This window comes from Gossypium hirsutum, chromosome D05 (genome assembly GCF_007990345.1).
Source record: "Gossypium hirsutum isolate 1008001.06 chromosome D05, Gossypium_hirsutum_v2.1, whole genome shotgun sequence".
In the NCBI taxonomy this organism is placed as follows: Eukaryota; Viridiplantae; Streptophyta; class Magnoliopsida; order Malvales; family Malvaceae; genus Gossypium; species Gossypium hirsutum.
Window position 1 is genome coordinate 62,000,216 of NC_053441.1, and position 17,322 is coordinate 62,017,537.

A 17,322-nucleotide genomic window follows, 5' to 3' on the forward strand; every position below is an offset into this window, starting at 1 on the left:
AACGTACGAAAAAAATTAAGTACCAAAATAAGAAACATGTATAGTTTGGGGGCCAATGTGAGCATTAAGCCAAGAATTATGGTTTGGATTTGTATTTGTCTTCCCTCTTAACAATTTTTATACAAAATGTAAAATATTTCAAGTTTAATTTTAATTTATAAGTTATATATTAACTTTGAGATGAATTCATCTTTTTTTCATTTATGTTTTCACTTTTATATTCATTAAAATCTTATAAAAATGGTAGTGAATTAATTTTACATAAAAATAATTTAAAAAATTAATCTCAAGATTAATATGCAAATAAATTAAATATAAATTTAAAATACTTAAATTTTAATTAGAGTAAATTATAATTTTTATGAAGAAGTCAAAATATACTTTATTTCAATATGTAAAGAAATTGTTATTATTTTGTAATTAAAAATGAAATGAATAAAATAAATAAATAAATAATAAGAGAATAGTTGTCTTTTTATTTAATTGTTGTTTAGTGAATAATTGCTTATGAGATTTTCTCCAAACTTATGGGGGAATTGGGTATTCTTAAAATCATAGGGGTAAGTGAATTTTATACTAAACCAAAAGTGATAAGTGGTTTTTATCTTATATATGTGAATATATATGTTAGAAATACTTTTTTTTTAAAAAAATTGGTTGAAATAATAAAGTTAAATTTTTAAAAAATTATAATATTTTATAGGTTGAAATCCCACTACATGTAACTTTTTATTCTATATAAAAATATAAAAAGATACTAATACTCTCGTAATAATATAATATACTTTGTACATATAATGACTTTTTAGTTATTTTTCAACTGAGATGGTCTCTCACAATAATATAATTTAGGGTAAATGTTGAGGGATTGTCGAACTATGTGCAAGTGTACACAATCATGACAAGTAATAAGTAGTAAGTATATGAGTTATCGTCTTCACAGGGACTGTAAAATAAATTATTTGCAAAATTAATTATTAACAACTTGGTGTGTGGCAATAAAAAATATTGGTGTAAGATAAAATAAAATGCAACTAGTTATCCTAAGTGTGAAAATAAAGTAAATTAAACACAATGCAAAAGAAGATAGTAGCAGTAAATTTTAACACAAGATTTAACAATAATGACATGAATATGTTAAAACAATTACTTCCTTTTAACAAATGATCAACAGTTATGTTATAGAATATTACGATAAATCGTGACAATATGCAAATTCATTAAACCAACTCTTTAATTCATAGGCTTCTCCCGAATTCTTACTTATGTCTTTTAGTTATTTTACATATATATATGTCAAACTAACCTTAAGTCACCCTCTCAAGCCTAACAAATAGTTTATGTAAGCAGCAATCATCTTTTGATATCGACATGACATGCATCATGCAAGTCTTTTGTCCATTAACTATTACCTCTTCTCAAATTAAACAGTTAATTCAATTACTTACCAATGTTAGTCATTCATTTATAAATGTTAACATAAATTCCACTTGAATGAATGAATAAACATTTGCGCACAACGTTCTAAACAATAAATCAAGAATCACATAAAGATGGGTAATTGTTCTAGCAAAAATATACTTAAGCCATAATCATTAAATTAAGAACATAAAGATAATTTGTATTCATGTTTATCTACACAATAACAAAAGAACAAATAAGAGAGAAGAAATAAGAAATGACGGGGGGTTATCCATAGCCAATGCACAATAAGAATAGATAAAAAAAACCAAATGGAGTGGTGTTTTGCAACTGCTGTAATCTCCCAAACCCGGCTTAGACGTTAGACCCGAATTCGGGAGATTACATTGGTCACTGAGATGACCCAGTATATTTTCATAAAAGCTCGCGAGTTATCAAGGAACTGATTTAGATTAACTATGTAATGATGTCTACTTTTCTTTTACCAAAACTTAGTTAATTTCCTATTTATTTGTTAGACAAAATCTTAAATAAAATTTAGTAGCGGAAAAGTGATACTAGTTTATATTTTTAATAAAAACTGAATTTCATGCATAATTAATTATTATTCATATTTTGATTTCCTAAAATCAAATTAAATGCCATGCATGCTGAAAGAAAACAAATCCTAAGTCCCATGCCATAATCTAGGATAAAACAATACAGTCTCTAAATAATAAAAATACCAAATAATAATTTTAAAATATTTTAATAAACAAAATCGAGTAGAGACCCTTCGGAAGCCTTGACCATGTCCTAACCTGATGGGCTATCTGTAGAGATGGAAATAAAAGAGGAGTGAGCTATGAAGCTCAGTGTGAGTTCAATCGCAAGAAAACCAGCACAAACAACAGATATATTGTATTGAATAATAAGGCGTAAAATAATTATCATCGAGAAACAATTCAAAGTATGGTTATTTCGGATCAATTCAACAAAATATCATCACAAAGTTCTCAGTTTTGTATGTACATGCTGATGAATGCAATGCAGTTTCAGTTTAATAGAAAATGTCCTACCCAACTCTATTACACTCCACAGTAGGAGTTTTCCAGAAGTCTTCTACCTTTACACCATGGTGTGGATGAACCACTAAACGTTACAGATCAATTGCTAGTAAAATATGGATAAACCACTATTCGTGTAGATAAAAGTTGCTAATGCGGTGTGCGTAACTCACTCGTTGGTGTGGATGAAACACTTGAAATAAATAGGGTGAATGAATCACCGGAGTTTTGATAAAAGAAGTTTTGTAGATAAATTGCTAGTAGGTTGTGGGTGCACAACATATTTGCAAATTAAATTTTCTAGTATGGTGTAGATAAACCGCTAATTGGTGCAAACAAGCTGCTAATACTTTCTCTGTTCATGCCGTCCACCCCATGCAATGCAACATGACATGCTATAATAGATTAGTACAGTAGTATTAACATGCCTATAATAAGTATATACAGTAGCAATTATCATGCTTATAACATATCATAATAGTAGTGATAAACTTTCTTAACTTGTATTCGGTTTAACGATTGCAGTAGGCAAGTATGTCATACAATCAATAACATAATTGTAAGGAAAATATTATTAGTTCATCAGAATCACAGTGGTAGTAAACCAATAATATTCTCATATCAAGCATAAGTAATAATAATTCAGTCAATCGAATTCCAACATTATTCATATTAATCGGGGCTTAATTAAATAAAATAAGACACTAAAATAGTTTGAGAACCATTAGGAACTAAACTAAAAAAATCATAAAATCTTGGGTAAAATTGTAAAATAAGGGACACACGCCTATGTAGGAAGCTATAAGCCATGTGGAGGGGTTACATGGTTGTGTGGCCAGGCCGTGTAATGGGCTATGGCCATGTGGTAGGCTGTTTAGAAAGGTCTAGGCCATATGGTTCATGAACTACACTAGGGTTTCTAGGGTGCATGGTCGTGTGGAAGGCTGTGTGGTCTACTCATGTAGTTTACACGCCTGCGTGGCAGACTGTGTGCCCCTAATCCTAAGTACTATTTGCCTCGATTCACTTGTAAAAGAATACACACCTTTCGTTGGGAGTCCAATTGATGTTCCTTACGCTCGATTTTGGTTTGACGCACCTAAATTAGGTCCTTCAAATGACATTTACACAATAATTAATGGTTAATTTCAAGATTAGTAAAAGATTTATCAAGATTTCAAATGGATCGTTTGGTCGAATTTAATATTAAAGTTAGGTAGAACTATTATGAGATTTCAAGTTCTAAATTTCGAAACGAGATGTACTTTCCGTTTCTTATCAAAGATCAGAACACTATTTATGGCAATTACGAAATTGATAGAAAAATAATTATTGTATGTAGGATGGTTTGATTTAGGAATGAAAAATAATTAACAACAATTAGGATGAAAAGATAATGTAAAGAAAAGGGAAAAAAATAAAAAGAGAATAAATATAAGGATGGAGAGCAAATTCTTTTAAGATATGAAAAAGGGCAATATGAAAATCCAATTAGGAAAAAGATGGTGGAATTCTAATTCTATTGAGATTTTGAGGAAGGGCAAAATATGAATTCTAGTTATGAAAGAATTGGGCCAATCCTAGGGTTTGTAAACCTTAGGGTCTGCACGTGTAAATTTCCCCAAATTAGTAGCACGGGTTAACAATTTTCAAATTCCCTTATTTTTGGCCAAATTTTCAAAAGAAAATGGTAAGGAAGGATATGATTCAAACCAAGGAACATAAGGAAGGAACGCTAACTCTTAACTATTGGGCTATTGTCCATTTATTGTCTAGTTTTTAATCTCAATAGTATATATATATATGCTAAAATCTCAAAATTAAAAGGGAAGGAATGTGCTCGAATTTAGGTAAGAAAGGGGGGAACAAACATGTTTAACCATTAGGCCTAAAACCTACTTCTTATTTAGTTTTTACTCCAAATATTATTTGTTTTAGTATGGCCTTTATCCTAGGTTGCTAGGAATTAAAAGAAAAGAAATGTGAGGTATGGGGTTTGAACCTAAGGCTTTAAAAAAAGGAGAGTAACACTTAACCAATAAGCCTATTTAATTTTTATGTTTATCCAATGCAATTAACCCCTTATATTTTTAGGCGTGACAATTGTTTCTTGTTTGCTTCTCACAGTGGCTCTCCTCCTCTCCTAGGCATCACTCTTATTTAAAATGCTTTTAAGTTTTGCCTACTTGCTACTATCAAACTTTTAGAAAGTGTTTCCTCTTCTCTTCTTGTATTCTCTAATCTCTGTTTGTTTATTTATTTTTTGTCTCTTATATGTCCCTAGAGGTGTAGAAATGACCCCTATTTAGACAAGATAAGCCCACAACGTACCTATCTATTTTTAGCAAGATTCCCCCTTGAAAATCTCCATGTTGGTGGCTGACCCTTGACTTGAGGAGAAGGAGTGGGCAGTTGCTTAATTTGAGGAGAGGAAAGCCCTTGAATACCTCTATGTTGTTGCCGTTCCCTTGATTTCCTTAAGGGGGATTTGGTTGTTCCTAGTATCAAGAAAGAACATGTCTTGAACAATTTGGGCATGTGAGGGACGATTTTGGGCCTCTTCCTCCCTTAATGGGCTTTTTCCTTCTTAGTGGGCTTGAGATGAATTTTGTAGTCTAAGAAATTGGATTAGGATGACCAAAGTTGTACAAGCCCAACCTATTTCTATTCCCTTTTCCCATTGAGTCCAATTATTTCCTCAAAAGATGAAAAATTATATAGTTAGCATAATAATTAGTTAAAATAACACATTTTCATAATATTGATTAGCATACAAAATTATGAGTAAAAACTACAAAAAAGTGTTATCAACTACCCAAAATTTGCATAATTTATATGTTAAAAACTACTAAAGATAACTTTATATTTTAAAGTTATCAGTAAACTACATTATTAGTCACACAACTATTAGTGTGTTTCTATTTTGTCACCAAACTACGAAGTTTTCAAATTTGTCACTAACATTTTCGATCGGTTCGATTTTGATCACCCTTCATTAAATTGTTAATGGAAATGATGACATAACCTGTTTAACTGAGACAACTGATAGTGAAATATAAGGTGATTAGACTAAATAAATAAACTAAAAATTTAATTTATCAAATTTAAATTAAAAATTAGTATTAAAAATTTGTTAAAAGATATAAAAGAAAAAAAGTTTTGAAAAGAATGAAAAATCAATATATAAAAAAATTATACAAAGTAAAAATTAAATATATTATTGCATTTTTCATAATATATTATACTTAATAATGAAATTATATTGATTGTTTTTCTATGTGTTGAGACAAGTTGTGGGATTCTGTGCTAAGTGGTACTCGACAATGTCCACTACAAACTGCGACTGAAATAGTGAAGTTACTTGCCATATTTAAGTTGGCAATTTAATGAAACATAATCTTTGGACTAGTTATTGTGCTAGTAAAGATACTATAGTCCATCTATGGAAACCAATCCTTGGCTAGTGAAGATTGAATTCGATTCGAATGAATTAAGACAAACCTTGTTTTGTGGAGAATTTGTTGGAATGGTAATTCTGATTTTGGAAGGTCATATCTTCATCAGATTATACTTTTATTGGTTTGATTATAATTGTTGTTTTTTAGGAGTTGCTTTGTATTCATTAAGTTTCTATGTTAGCGAGTTGATATTTAAAAAATTTATGATGCTTGTCTGTGTAACAGCCCGATTTTGACTCTAATTGGACATAGTGGTTTCGGGACCACAAATCCGAGTCTGAAAAATATTTTAATATTATTTTGTGTGTTTATGATGTGTGAATTTAAATGTGTGAAAGTTTCGTGAATTAATTTTGTTGTTTATGTGTTTAACTGACAAAAGTATCAAATTGCATAAAATGTGAAGTTTGATTATTAAGGTGTAAAGTGCTTATTTGATGGTGGCTTTTAAATATGAGGTTCTTAAAGGGCAATTAGCCCATTTTAAAAGATAGTGGACGGCAATGATAGTTAATATATACTTTTTATATATTAAATATAAAAGTTATAATAGTAATAGTATAATATTATATTATTATATCATTAAAACATAAAAGAAATAAGTTTTTTTTCTTTCTTCATTGTTTGTATCACCGAAACAAAAAGAAAGAAACTTTGTTCTTCAAGCTTTAGCATTCGGCCATCTTAGGGATTTCAATTCAAGGTTAGTTTGATTTTAGTTTTTGATAATTTTTACGTTTTTGAGATCGTTGCTTTGAATACTTCAAAACCCATGTCTTAATTTTGTGAATTGATGAATATTTTGAATTATGCCATTGATGAATATTTGTGTTTTGGGATGTTTGATGATGAATAATGGAAGATATGTCTTAGATTAACATGTTTTGTATTGGTATTTTTGATGAATTTGAGTATTTAGGGCTAAATTGTGAAAATAAATTTTTGAGGGACTAAAATGTGAAATAAATGCAATGTGTGGACTTGTATGAGAACCATGAATATTCGGCCCTTGTGTGTTATGGGCAAATTTTGTGTATTTTGTGTTTTGTGCAAAAAGGACTAAATTGCAAAAGTGCAAAATGTTAGGGGCAAAATGGTAATTTTCCCATTTATGTATTGTTGGACTCAAATGAATGTTTTGATGAATAAAAAGGTTAAATTTGACTATGTTTAGATCAAGGAACGAAGAAAACGAATTTGGATCGGGGGAAGTCGAAGGTAATCGAATAGTCGATTGTGTTTGCTGATATCCGAGGTAAGTCTATTAGCAACTAAAAGTTATTAAGTTAATATTTATACATGCATACTAATTTTATCTTATGATTGAGCTATAATTTAAAGTATAATAGTTGAATAAACTTTGGACTATAGATATTGTATATAACATGTTCGAATATACAAGTATGATCTTGTATAAATTATTGGATTAATCAAAGGTATGTATAAGATATAGGTATATATATATATGGTTTGAATGATTATATAAGTATGTATATATATATATATAAAGTCGAATAAGCATGCAAATATACATGTATGTGTTGTGTATTGAATTTAGTTATGTCATTATATAAGTATGCGAGGATTGATTGTGCATTTATATATGTACAAGTTTTTGTTTTGAAATTGAGTATGAAATTATACATTCATATGGTAGATTCGAACATGTATAAATGCACATGTATAAATTCTTGAATCGAAATTTGGTATGGAATTATATATGTATGTGAAAGTTTCGATTTTGTATGTATATTCACGTAAAAGTTTTTGAATGGTAGTGAAGATATGAAATTGTTAGTTTGAATTATTATAAAGTGATTGAATGTAATACAGACGTTACGTCTAGCAGGCTTAATGCCGGTGAAGTAATTCAGACTTTAAGTCTAGCAGGCTTAATGCCGGTGATACATTTCAGACTATATGTCTAGCAGGCTTAATGCCGGTGATACATTTCAGACTATATGTCTAGCAGGCTAAGTGCCGGTGTACTGAATCAGGCTTTAAGCCTAGCAGGCAAAATGCCGGTGAATCTGTTTAAATTGTGTTAGAATATACAATGGATATATCTATGATTTGTGATTATATGAAATCGATGAATACATATGTACATTAGATATATGTGATTGCTGAATTTATAAATGCATATGGTGATATGTGGTAGTTAAACATATATATGTTGAGCCTATGTGTTTGATAATTAATCATGTATGCATTTGATATATATATATATATGTGTATTTCGAATGTATGTGTTACCTAGGTATTCAGGTATAAATTCGTAATGAGTATATTTATATACAAACAAATATAAGATGTGATTGATGTATATATATTTGTGTTAGATTTGAATTGATTTAGAACTTACCATGAGTGTACATATACAATCGGTTTGATATGTATATAATATGTATATATATATGCTCGGTGGTATACATTCAATTGTAATGTTTTTTTGTATAATATATATATTAAACTGAATTCATCCGACAGGTATACATATCTGACTATAAATGAAATGGTCTGAGTAGAATAATGTATGAATGTTAGTTGGTTGTGTTAGTTGAAATTTCAGTAGAATAGATTAAAAAGGTTATAATAATTATGTGTTTATAATTATACATTTAGTTATGCTGGAGACTTACTAAGCTATAAAAGCTTACTTCGTTTGCTTTCATTCATTCGTTTTTATAGATTTAGAGACGCGTTACGAGCTCGGGGATCATTAGCACAGTCCATCACACTATCGACTTCTTTTGGTATTTTGTTAAATATTTGAACTCGATCTTATGGCATGTATAGGCTTGATAATGTTTTGGATAATTTTGAATCCTATTGTGTAAATAGCAATGCGAAAAGAGTTTAACTTCCATGCTTGAATTTGATTATATATGTTCATGAATTGGACTTGCATTTGGAATTAGATATTAAAGTTATGTTTATGTGAGCTTGGTTTTGTAATGCCTCGTAACCCTAATTCGGCAACGGAGACGGGTTAGGGGTGTTACATTTTATTGGTATCAGAGCTACGGTTTAGTCGATTCTTGGACTAACGTAGCATGTATGAGTCTAGCTATACATGCCATATTTTTATATCGAGATAGTGTGATGACTGCTGACGTCTAAAAATGTGTTTTCGTATAGTAATGGATCCCGATCGAGCCGTAGCTGATGATGTTGAGAGTATAGCGCCTGCTCCCGCGCAAGGGACAGAGCCAGTAGATTCTCGACCAATCTCGAGTAACCAGGAGGGAGAGGCTAAACAAGCCTTCTACCAAATGATGAATGACTGGTTTACTCATTATGTCCGAACTAATCCGGTTACACAACAACCTCCACCCCCGATTAATCCATCTTCGATTCCTGTTATACCCCAAGTAAGTGATCCGATGAGATTACTTAAGCCTCCGGTTGACAAAATTCAAAAACACGGGGCTGAAGAGTTCAGAGCTACTGATGATGATGATGCTGAACGAGCTGAATTCTGGCTTGATAATACTATTCGAGTGTTTGATGAGTTGTCTTGCACCCCTGATGAGTGCTTGAAATGTGCCATATCTTTGCTACGGGACACTGCATATCACTGGTGGAATACACTAGTATCGGTGGTTCCGAAAGAGCGAGTGACCTGGGAATTCTTTCAGACTGAGTTTCGTAAGAAATACATCAGCCAGAGATTCATTGATCAGAAACGTAAGGAATTTCTTGAACTGAAACAGGGTCGTATGACAGTGACAGAATATGAGCGGAAATTTGTGAGACTTAGTAGATATGCTCGAGAGTGTGTTTCAACTGAAGCTATCATGTGTAGAAGATTTGAAGATGGGTTGAATGAAGATATTAAACTGTTAGTTGGTATACTTGAGATAAAAAAGTTCGTAGTACTTGTTGAACGAGCTTGTAAAGCTGAGGAGCTCGGCAAAGAGAAGAGGAAAGCTGACTATGAAGCTCGAGATTCTCGTAAAAGATCATTCAGTAAATCATTCCAGTCGACCTCAAGGAAATTCAGAGAGGATCATAGCCAATCTAAAGCTACTGCAGGGTTTCCTAAGTATGATCGAGATCGACCCCCTGTGAGTTCACGAGCTACTTCAGTTGCTAGCGTTGGTAGTGTTCGACAAAATAGATCAGAGTGCAAGCATTGTGGGAAATGGCATCCTGGGGATTGCAGATTCCATGATCGGTCTTGCTTCAAGTGTGGTTCAAAAGATCATTTCATTCGAGAGTGTCCGATGGTAGCTGAGCAAAACACTGTGCAGGATACCAGACCGAGTAATGTGCCAGTCCGAGGTAGACCGCCGAGACAATTGAGTAATGTAAGTGGTAGTCAGAGAGGAACCAGGGACACAGCAATTCGATCTGAGGCCCGTGCACCTGCCAGAGCTTATGCCATCCGTGCTAGAGAGGAGGCTTCTTCTCCAGATGTTATTACTGGTACTTTCACTCTTTATGATACTAATGTTATTGCATTGATTGATCCTGGTTCGACTCATTCTTATGTGTGTGAGACTTTAGTATTCAGTAAGACTTTGCCTGTTGAGTCTACTGAGTTTGTAATTAAAGTATCGAACCCCCTGGGCCGGTGTGTTTTGGTTGACAAAGTGTGCAAGAATTGTCCGTTGATGATTCGAGATTTATGTTTTCCAGCTGATTTGATGTTGTTACCATTCGACGAGTTCGATATAATTCTGGGTATGGATTGGTTAACTCTGCATGATGCTATTGTAAACTGCAAACGAAAAACTATTGATCTACGGTGTCAGAATGATGAGATTATTCGGATCGAATCTAATGATCTGAATGGTTTATCAGCAATAATATCCTCGATGTCGGCTCAGAAGTATGTGAGAAGGGGTTGTGAAGCTTACCTTGCATTTGTTCTTGATAGTAAAGTGACCGAAAAGAAGATTGAATCTGTACCAGTAGTGTGTGAGTATTCAGACGTGTTTCCCGAAGAATTACCGGGTTTGCCACCTATTCGAGAGGTAGAGTTTGGTATTGAGTTAGTACCAGGGACGACTCCCATATCGATAGCTCCGTACCGTATGGCACCGACCGAATTAAAAGAATTGAAAGTACAGTTGCAAGAGCTGACTGATAAAGGTTTTGCACGACCGAGTTTCTCTCCTTGGGGTGCACCAGTTCTATTTGTGAGAAAGAAAGACGGAACGATGAGAATGTGCATTGATTACCGGCAACTTAATAAAGTGACCATAAAGAATAAGTATCCGTTACCACGGATTGATGATTTGTTCGATCAGTTGAAAGGGGCTACTGTGTTTTCAAAGATAGATCTGAGATCAGGCTACTATCAGTTGCGAGTTAAAGACTCTGATGTGCCAAAGACTGCTTTCCAAACGAGGTACGGACATTATGAGTTTCTTGTTATGCCTTTCGGACTTACTAATGCACCTGCTATTTTCATGGATTTGATGAATCGGATCTTTAGGAAGTATCTGGATCGGTTTGTGGTAGTATTTATTGATGACATTTTGATCTACTCTCGAGACGAAAATGAGCATGCTGAATATCTGAGACTTGTGTTACAAACTTTGCGAGATAAGCAGTTGTATGCAAAGTTTAGTAAATGTGAGTTCTGGTTACGTGAAGTCAGTTTTCTGGGCCATGTTGTATCAGCATCGGGTATTTGGGTTGATCCGAGTAAAATTTCAGCTATACTTGATTGGAAACCTCCGAGGAATGTTTCGGAAGTTCGAAGCTTTCTGGGGCTCGCTGGCTATTATAGACGTTTTGTGAAAGGGTTCTCTATGATTGCGACCCCGATGACAAGGCTACTACAAAAAGACGTTAAGTTTGAGTGGTCAGAAAAGTGCCAGAAAAGTTTCGATCAGTTGAAAGCTCTTTTAACCAAAGCTCCAGTCCTAGTTCAACCCGAATCGGGTAAAGAGTTTGTTATCTATAGTGATGCATCTTTAAATGGTTTGGGCTGTGTATTGATGCAGGAAGGCAAAGTTGTAGCCTATGCCTCGAGACAGTTAAAGCCGCATGAAAAGAACTATCCGACGCATGATCTGGAATTGGCCGCTATTGTATTTGCGTTAAAAATATGGCGTCACTATCTGTTTGGCGAAAGATGTCATGTTTATTCCGATCATAAAAGCTTGAAATATTTGATGACTCAGAAAGATCTGAATTTGAGACAGCGTCGATGGTTAGAATTGTTGAAAGATTACGAGCTCGTGATTGACTATCATCCGGGAAAGGCTAATGTTGTTGCTGATGCCCTAAGTCGAAAATCACTGTTTGCTTTGCGTGCAATGAATGCACATATGGTTATGTCTGATGATGGTGCGATAGTAGCCGAGTTGAAAGCAAAACCGTTATTTGTTCAACAGATTTGTGAAGCTCAAAAAGCCGATGATGATTTAATTGCAAAACGAACTCAGTGTGACTTAAATGTTGATTCAGAGTTTCTAGTTGATACTGAGGATTGTTTGAGATTCAGAAACCGATTATATGTTCCGAAAAATCCAGAGTTAATTCAGATGATTTTGAAGGAAGCCCATAATAGTCGATTTTCTGTTCATCCGGGTAGCACGAAAATGTATAATGATCTGAAACAACACTATTGGTGGCATGGAATGAAACGAGACATTTCTGACTTTGTTTCGAAATGTTTAATATGTCAGCAAGTAAAAGCCGAGCATCAGGTACCTTCTGGATTGCTGCAGCCGATCATGATACCTGAATGGGAATGGGACAGAGTTACGATGGATTTTGTATCCGGTTTACCGTTAACACCCAGCAAGAAAGATGCAATTTGGGTTGTTGTTGATAGATTGACAAAATCGGCTCACTTTATTCCGGTTCGTATTGATTATTCGCTTGATAAACTTGCTGAATTGTACATTTCTCAGATTGTAAAATTGCACGGAGTGCCTATTTCTATTATTTCTGACAGAGACCCGAGATTTACATCGCGGTTTTGGAAGAAATTACAAGATGCTTTAGGTACGAAACTACATTTTAGCACAGCTTTCCATCCGCAAACAGATGGTCAATCGGAGCGAATTATACAGATACTTGAGGACATGTTGAGATGTTGCATTCTCGAGTTTGGAGGTACGTGGGAACGATATTTACCTTTGATTGAATTTGCTTATAATAACAGCTTTCAATCTAGTATTAAAATGGCACCTTATGAGGCTTTGTACGGTCGTAAATGTCGTACACCACTGTATTGGACCGAGCTCAGTGAAAATAGGATACACGGGGTTGATTTGATTAAAGAGACCGAACAGAAAGTGAAAGTGATTCGGGACAGCCTGAAATCAGCATCAGATCGTCAGAAATCTTATGCGGATTTGAGAAGAAAAGATATAGAATTTCAGATCGGCGATAAAGTGTTTTTGAAAGTCTCACCGTGGAAGAAAGTACTCAGATTCGGTCGTAAAGGCAAATTGAGTCCAAGATTCATTGGACCGTATGAGATTATAGAACGTGTCGGACCGGTTGCTTATAGATTGATGTTACCACCTGAGTTAGAAAAGATTCACAATGTATTTCATGTTTCGATGCTCCGTAGATACCGATCTGATCCTTCACATGTGATTTGTCCGACGGAGATTGAAATTAACCCTGATATGTCATATAAAGAAGAACCGATTAGCATTCTGGCTCGTGAGATCAAGGAATTACGAAATAAGAAAATTCCGTTAGTTAAAGTATTGTGGCATAAACACGGAGTTGAAGAAGCAACTTGGGAGTCAGAGGATACAATGAAGGAGCGTTATCCAAACCTATTCACTGGTAAGATTTTCGGGGACGAAAATCCCTAAAGGGGGGGAGAGTTGTAACAGCCCGATTTTGACTCTAATTGGACATAGTGGTTTCGGGACCACAAATCCGAGTCTGAAAAATATTTTAATATTATTTTGTGTGTTTATGATGTGTGAATTTAAATGTGTGAAAGTTTCGTGAATTAATTTTGTTGTTTATGTGTTTAACTGACAAAAGTATCAAATTGCATAAAATGTGAAGTTTGATTATTAAGGTGTAAAGTGCTTATTTGATGGTGGCTTTTAAATATGAGGTTCTTAAAGGGCAATTAGCCCATTTTAAAAGATAGTGGACGGCAATGATAGTTAATATATACTTTTTATATATTAAATATAAAAGTTATAATAGTAATAGTATAATATTATATTATTATATCATTAAAACATAAAAGAAATAAGTTTTTTTTTCTTTCTTCATTGTTTGTATCACCGAAACAAAAAGAAAGAAACTTTGTTCTTCAAGCTTTAGCATTCGGCCATCTTAGGGATTTCAATTCAAGGTTAGTTTGATTTTAGTTTTTGATAATTTTTACGTTTTTGAGATCGTTGCTTTGAATACTTCAAAACCCATGTCTTAATTTTGTGAATTGATGAATATTTTGAATTATGCCATTGATGAATATTTGTGTTTTGGGATGTTTGATGATGAATAATGGAAGATATGTCTTAGATTAACATGTTTTGTATTGGTATTTTTGATGAATTTGAGTATTTAGGGCTAAATTGTGAAAATAAATTTTTGAGGGACTAAAATGTGAAATAAATGCAATGTGTGGACTTGTATGAGAACCATGAATATTCGGCCCTTGTGTGTTATGGGCAAATTTTGTGTATTTTGTGTTTTGTGCAAAAAGGACTAAATTGCAAAAAGTGCAAAATGTTAGGGGCAAAATGGTAATTTTCCCATTTATGTATTGTTGGACTCAAATGAATGTTTTGATGAATAAAAAGGTTAAATTTGACTATGTTTAGATCAAGGAACGAAGAAAACGAATTTGGATCGGGGGAAGTCGAAGGTAATCGAATAGTCGATTGTGTTTGCTGATATCCGAGGTAAGTCTATTAGCAACTAAAAGTTATTAAGTTAATATTTATACATGCATACTAATTTTATCTTATGATTGAGCTATAATTTAAAGTATAATAGTTGAATAAACTTTGGACTATAGATATTGTATATAACATGTTCGAATATACAAGTATGATCTTGTATAAATTATTGGATTAATCAAAGGTATGTATAAGATATAGGTATATATATATATGGTTTGAATGATTATATAAGTATGTATATATATATATATATAAAGTCGAATAAGCATGCAAATATACATGTATGTGTTGTGTATTGAATTTAGTTATGTCATTATATAAGTATGCGAGGATTGATTGTGCATTTATATATGTACAAGTTTTTGTTTTGAAATTGAGTATGAAATTATACATTCATATGGTAGATTCGAACATGTATAAATGCACATGTATAAATTCTTGAATCGAAATTTGGTATGGAATTATATATGTATGTGAAAGTTTCGATTTTGTATGTATATTCACGTAAAAGTTTTTGAATGGTAGTGAAGATATGAAATTGTTAGTTTGAATTATTATAAAGTGATTGAATGTAATACAGACGTTACGTCTAGCAGGCTTAATGCCGGTGAAGTATTTCAGACTTTAAGTCTAGCAGGCTTAATGCCGGTGATACATTTCAGACTATATGTCTAGCAGGCTTAATGCTGGTGATACATTTCAGACTATATGTCTAGCAGGCTAAGTGCCGGTGTACTGAATCAGGCTTTAAGCCTAGCAGGCAAAATGCCGGTGAATCTGTTTAAATTGTGTTAGAATATACAATGGATATATCTATGATTTGTGATTATATGAAATCGATGAATACATATGTACATTAGATATATGTGATTGCTGAATTTATAAATGCATATGGTGATATGTGGTAGTTAAACATATATATGTTGAGCCTATGTGTTTGATAATTAATCATGTATGCATTTGATATATATATATATGTGTATTTCGAATGTATGTGTTACCTAGGTATTCAGGTATAAATTCGTAATGAGTATATTTATATACAAACAAATATAAGATGTGATTGATGTATATATATTTGTGTTAGATTTGAATTGATTTAGAACTTACCATGAGTGTACATATACAATCGGTTTGATATGTATATAATATGTATATATATATGCTCGGTGGTATACATTCAATTGTAATGTTGTTTTGTATAATATATATATTAAACTGAATTCATCCGACAGGTATACATATCTGACTATAAATGAAATGGTCTGAGTAGAATAATGTATGAATGTTAGTTGGTTGTGTTAGTTGAAATTTCAGTAGAATAGATTAAAAAGGTTATAATAATTATGTGTTTATAATTATACATTTAGTTATGCTGGAGACTTACTAAGCTATAAAAGCTTACTTCGTTTGCTTTCATTCATTCGTTTTTATAGATTTAGAGACGCGTTACGAGCTCGGGGATCATCAGCACAGTCCATCACACTATCGACTTCTTTTGGTATTTTGTTAAATATTTGAACTCGATCTTATGGCATGTATAGGCTTGATAATGTTTTGGATAATTTTGAATCCTATTGTGTAAATAGCAATGCGAAAAGAGTTTAACTTCCATGCTTGAATTTGATTATATATGTTCATGAATTGGACTTGCATTTGGAATTAGATATTAAAGTTATGTTTATGTGAGCTTGGTTTTGTAATGCCTCGTAACCCTAATTCGGCAACGGAGACGGGTTAGGGGTGTTACAGTCTGGGTGTTTTATGAAAGCATATTAAGAGCATTTGTATTTGTTCATTGAGGAACTATTTTTTATGTGAGTGCAAACTAAATTGTAAACATTGAGTGCTTACTGTCCAAATTCTTAAGGGGAGGATTTGGAGGTAAGTGTTCTAGTCTTTAGGTACAAATGGGAGATTTCTATACTTGGGTAGTGATAGAGTGTGATTCACTTATTGTATTATGGAAAATAGTGGAATTACTCACTGAGCTAGGCTTGGCAAATGTAGGGAAACAAAATTGCGTAAACAAATATTTGTGTTCTTTGTGTTTTGTTTGTACAGATTTTGCTGTGTCAGCCCATAGTGGCCGCGACAATCAAGCATTTCCATTAACTATTGTATTATTCAATAAACATCAACTGCAGGAAATAACACTATGTACTCTTTTAAATCATCCAAGGAAACAAAATAATGGAACATTACGTTTTCTAAATTGGAGATTTTGCTTCATTAACAATTAATGATATACAAAGTTAGTGACAATTCAAATTTATTATGTAAAAATTTCAACATCTTGATATCATGAAAACCAAAACCCAATATGGCATTAGTTATAAGATTTTCACAATATATAGAATTACCTGATATGGAATAGGAATAGGTAAATGGAATCGACGAAGCATACCACGATAAATTGATTCCTCCCTCATTTTGTTATACAAACCTTTAACAATGGAGGCTATAAATTTTCTCTTCATTTTAATGTGTATCTGTAATATGTAGAAGGAGTATCAATTTATATATGATCAACTTTTAATTCAGTAT